Below are 5799 nucleotides of genomic sequence, written 5' to 3' on the forward strand. Positions count from 1 at the left end.
TAAGAGACAGCTCTCTCTCTCTCTCTCTCTCTCTCTCTCTCTCTCTCCCTCTCTCTCTCTTTCTCTCTCTCTCTCCCCCCTTTCCTCTCCTCTCCTCTCCTCTTCTCTCCTTCATTTCTTATTCTCAACCCCCAAATTCCTGTTATTAATGTCTTTTCTCTCTTATAATTATCCTCATCTCCAGTCAACAATATGTTGAGTTCCAATGTTTTTCTTCCTGCTACATTAGGCTCTTTTGACATATGATTACTTTTTCTTATTCTAAAACTAGTACTGACCAAATGTGGTGGTGTACTCTTAATTCCCACTTCAGGTAAGGCTGAGCCCAGTGTATCGCTTGAGCTCTGAAGTTCTGAGCTATAATGGACTAGGCTGATATGTTGTGTGCCCTAAGTCTACCAAAACTAGAAAAATCTCTAGGGGCCAACAGGGGAGCAAACCAACTCAGATCAGAAATTGGAGCAGATTAATGTTCATGCAACTGGGACAGGTTGGTGGCTCTTTGGATAGAGTTCCAGGCCTGGAGTTGGGAAGGCCTGGGTTTCAATCTGGTCTCAGACACTTCTTATCTGTGTGACCCTGGACAAGTCATTTAACCTCAGTTGCCTAGCCCTTAATACTCTTCTGCCTTGGAACCAATATTTGAATCAATTCTAAGACAGAAGGAAAAGATTTTAAAAAGAAAAAGAAAGAAAAATAAAATAACCTACTACCAATTCATGTTCTTAACCTTCACCTGGACCCTGGATATTGTTTTGACTTTGAAAAAAATTCAGCACTCATTGATTCCCTAACAATACAGCAAAGTGGGCAGAATACTGGCCCTGTAGTCCTAAACACGTCTTACTTATAATTGCTTATTTAACAATAGCCAAATTATTTAATGTTTCTAAACCTGATTCTTCTCATCTGCAAAATGGGTATCGTTAGGATCTGCCTTGCAGAAATAGAAGGAGGGAGAAAAAAAAGGAAGAAGCGAAGACTTCTAGAACCAGGGGCTGCAGGGATCAAAACCCATATGGAATGGAGAGAGGAAGCAAGCTAGAAAGATCTGGGAGAGCCTAGCATGAATAAAGGGAAGGAAAAGACCAACAAATTGGAGGAAACAATGAGTAAGAGGAGGGGTGTGGAGGCAGTGAATAGAAAGCAAATGCCAGAAGGAAGGGAGAGAGAATGGAGGAAACGGTGAGATCAAGGAGAGAGGAATGGGGAGGAAAACTTCAGAGAATGTTCCATGGGGAGCAGAGCAGTCTTAAAAGCCAGGTATTCTGGTCCCTGGGTAAAAGAGCAAACTGTGTGTGTGTGTGTGTGTGTGTGTGTGTGTGTGTGTGTGTGTGTGTGTGTGTGTGTGTGTGTGTGTTTGTGTACACACCCACTGGAGAATGAGACTCATTTCTGGAAGGGAGAATGGGCTTGGGGAAAGTCACCTGGAATTTGGAAGACCTTAAGATCCCATCTCTAGGTCAGTCAGTTTTTCCCTTCACTAGGACATGTTTTTTCCTGGGAGCTACTTGCGTGGTTTGGGGCAGCCATGATGGAGGAAGGACAGCCAATCCCCATTCTGTAGCCCCTCAGTAGAGCCTAAGATGTCAGATGACCCCAGAGATGACAGGAAGACAGTTCGTAGAGTCATGAATCTAGAGGCCAGCTAGACAAACCCTTTATTAGAGAGATAAGGAAACTGAGTCCCAGAGACTTTAAGTGATTTACCCAGAGGCATATAATGCAGATGGTAAAAATCAAAGGTGAGGCTTAACTTAGATCATCTAACTTAGGAGTCAGCACTCTTTCCCCTACATCATGGGAACAATGGTCTACTGAAAGTCCCTCCAGTGAGAATGTACAACTAGTGATGGGAGAAACCATCAGAAGACGGAGCTGCCAATGTTGTAGAAGAAGGGCTGGTGGAACAGGGGTGGCATTGAGCCCAAATCAGACTCAGAAATTTGGATCATTCATTTTCTGTCCTAAGTTCTCAGCTCACTTAGCTTAGCTACCCTATGTTCCAGGCTCCTCAGAATCCCTGTGAGTTACTATGGCAACCTCCCTCTTACTGAGGTAGCAGGCAAATCCTGATACCTAAAGGTTTTGAAGCTATTCTGGAAATCTTCCCCTCTGGTCACTTCAAGGAAGGAATTTTTAGGGGTTTTTTGGCCATCAAAGCCTGTGACTTTTTCTGGGCTTGTTCAGAGCTGAGGCAAGGTGTCCGTCACACCAATAATGGCTCGCATGCCTTACAAGGATTTCCTTCCCAGACCAGCCCATTTACAAAGACCCAGGCCAATAAAGTAAACGAAGCTGTAAACTTTGGAGCCAAATGTCCAGTTTTTTGCAAAGTCGATGTGTGTTGCCATTATAACTTGAGTCCACTGAGGCTTTGCTTCCCAAAACTTTGATGTTAGCTCTGTGTAAAGGAGAAAAAATTTTGACGTGCTATTAAAATAGAAAAAATGGAGAAATGAGGGATACAGGAATAAGAAGGATGCTGCTATTGAAGACCTGGCTGTTTTTTTACATTTGATGCCAGCAATCAAATTGTGACTGTCCACTGTGGGAGGAAGTTGTTCCCCTCTAATTTTTGGTGCTTTGCCCTTTCCTAATTTTTGCTCTGACGTAAGCTACCCTCAGAAGGGAGCCAAGAGCATGAACAGATTAATGAGACAGAGGCAAGTGAAGGTGGTAATCAGAGAATGGGAAGAATTGGAAAGAAGGGCTGCACACCCTCATCTTCCTCACAGGATTAGCACCCAGGATCAAAAGCAGGCCAAGCCTTGGGGGGGCAGGGGAGTACATCTATGACATATCCCACATTTGATCTTTTAGGGACTGACTCAATAAAATTATGGGTGACCACTAGCATAGAATTCCTCTCATCAAGTCCTCCAATAGGAGATGTAAGAGTTGTCCATGAGCCATGAGAGAAAGGAAGAGGGGGAATTATGCAGGAGCACAAGACCAGGAAATCTGCCCTTGAGGACAGAGTTTATTTCATTTTTGTCTAACAGGGCTACAGGGATTATCATATGGTAGGTAGATTTATAAATATTTATTAAATTAAGTTGTGTCCTTTCCTTTCTATCCTCATAGGTCAATCTTTTATCATTTTGCTTTATTGTACTTTCAGGCTTAGAATCAATACTGTGTATTGGTTTCAAGACAGAAGAGCAGTAAGGGTGAGGCAAAAAGGGTTAAATGACTTGTCTAGGGTCACACATCTAAGACGTGTCTGAAGCCAGATTTGAAACCAGGGTGTCCCATCTATAGGTCTGGTTCTCTATCCACTTCAATAAAATTGGTAGTAAGATTTGGAAGTTCTAAATCTATGATCCTGTGATGGTGAGACTCCTCTATTTCTGCCTTTCTCCAGTTCCTTGCACACAATGTTCATTAGGCACTTAAATGTTCATTAAGTTGAATTCCTTCAATTTGAATCGAAAGAGGTCAAATAGTTTGTGCCTGAGACCTCTTTGGAGCTTATCACCTCAAGCCATTGCTCCCTTCGTTGCCACCATGCTCCTAAATGTATCTTCATAAAAGACTACATGATACAAGACCTTCCCATGATAACTAGGGAAATTGGCTCACATCTATACATATTCCTTAAAGCTAAGAAATCCAGCAACCATGATTCATAACAGAATCATAAAATTTGAGAGCCAGAGAAGTGCTACTTTCTAGTGATCGTCTAGTCCAACACATCCATAAAAGAATTCCTACTAGAGGCACCCAGTGAGGGTCCATTCAGTCTTTCCTTAAAGATATTGAAGTAGAGGGAACTTACCACCTCTCAAAGCAGCTCATTTCATGTTTGGACAGCTCTGATTTTGGAAAAGCATTTCCTGACAATGAGCTCGAATGAGCCTCTTTGTCACTTCTATTCCTTGTAGAATTTTTGGTCCCCCTCACACAAAGCGTAATCCTTCTTCCCTTGCTAATACACACTTGAAGTTAACCATCATATCTTTCAAGAGTCTTCTTTTCCCCAGGTTAAATATACCCAGTTCCTTCAAACAAGTCCCCTATGACATGAACTCAAGGCTCTTCACTATCATTATTGCCCTTCTTAATGCATGGAATCCCAGGTTGAATCTTACCTTTTATATGAGGTCTAAGAAGGGCATAGGGCAAAGGCACTATCGCCTCCTTATTCTGGGAAATGAAGCTTTTCTTAAAGCTGCCTAAGATCACATTATCTTTTTTTGACATCCCAATCATACTATAGATTCATATTGAACTCTCTGTCCATTAAAACCCCCAGACTGTTTTTCCCTCAGAAAACTGCTAACCACCCACTCTATTTACTTGTGAAGTTGATTTTTGTGTACATGAATGAAAGATTTTATATTTATCCTTTCTGAATTTTTATCACAGTAGATTCAGTCTAATGCTCTAGCCAGTTAATGTTTTGGGGGGCTCTTGTGTCAATTGTTCCTCCCAGATTTGTGTCATCCACAGAACTGATGGGCAGACCATCTATGCCTTTATCCAAGTCATTGACAAAAGTATTTTTTTAAAACCCTTACCTTCTGTCTTGTAGTCAATACTGTGTATTAGCTTCAAGGCAGAAGAGTGGTAAGGGCTAGGCAATAGGGGTCAAGTGACTTGCCCAGGGTCACACAGCTAGGAAGTGTCTGAAGCCAGATTTGAACCCAGGACTTCCCCTCTCTAGGCCTGGCTCTCAATCTACTGAGCCACCCAGCTGCCCCCTCATTGACAAAAGTATTAAAGAGCACAGGGCCAAACAAAGGTCCCTGGGGTTCTTCACTGAACAATTTCTTGCAATGTTGACATTGATCTACTAACAATTACTCTTTGAGTCCATCAAATCAATTCAGAATCCAACTAATCCTACTATTATTTAATCAATATTGTTCCTTTTTTCCCCACAAAAAATATAGTGAGATACTTTATCAAAAGCTTTGCTAAAAACTAAGTGAACTCCCTTTATGATTTTAGTAGTCCTGTCAAGAAAGGAAATATGGTTAGGTTGGCTTGATGTGTTCTTGATGAAGCCTTGCTGGTTCTTTATGATGACTACCTTCCTTTCTAGATGTTCACCCATTATCTCTAATGATCTGATCTAGGATTTCCCCAGAAATACAAGTTAAACTTCTTGGTCTATAATAGGCAGATTATTCTTTTTTCTTTAAAAAAAACCAGGGCAACATTTGCTTTTTTTCCAGTCATGTGGTACTTCTCCCATTTTCAAAAATCTTTTAAATATTCCCAACAGAGGCTCAGCTAAGAATTATTATTCTCATTGGAACCCACTAGGGAGGGACTGAGTTTAACTCCACATTTTGCAGAATGACCAGCAGACTTCTGGTCTGCTCAGCTTAAATACAGATAATTGTTCCTCATTGTTTTCATGGGAGCAGAGACACAGATGAATGAATTGCCTACCAACTCATGATTTTTGAAAGTGCAGCTTCAATGGGTTAGGAAGTATTTGAGGCTGGTGTCACAATAAATTGTTTGAAGGGGTTTAAGTGCCCTTTGTAAGTTCCCAGCTTGCTAATGTGGGCTTGTTTTTCTGCCATGGCTGCTAACTGTTAGTTTGGCCAAAGGCCAAGATGGCTAATCATGTCCTGCCTCCCTAAATCTCCTCTGTGTTTTCAACAGGAGCCTTCATTTCCTGACCTAAGCTGTAGTAAAAGGCTCAGTGGCTGAACTTTGAAAGACTGGATTTTAGTGATGGATGAAATAGTTCCTGAATAGATGATAGGAAACCAGTAGATTTCCCTCTGATCAAGATGCTGTCATGGTGAATAGAGTGCTGGACTTGAAGTGAAGAACACC

The sequence above is a fragment of the Gracilinanus agilis genome, chromosome 3 (genome assembly GCF_016433145.1).
Source record: "Gracilinanus agilis isolate LMUSP501 chromosome 3, AgileGrace, whole genome shotgun sequence".
NCBI lineage: Eukaryota > Metazoa > Chordata > Mammalia > Didelphimorphia > Didelphidae > Gracilinanus > Gracilinanus agilis.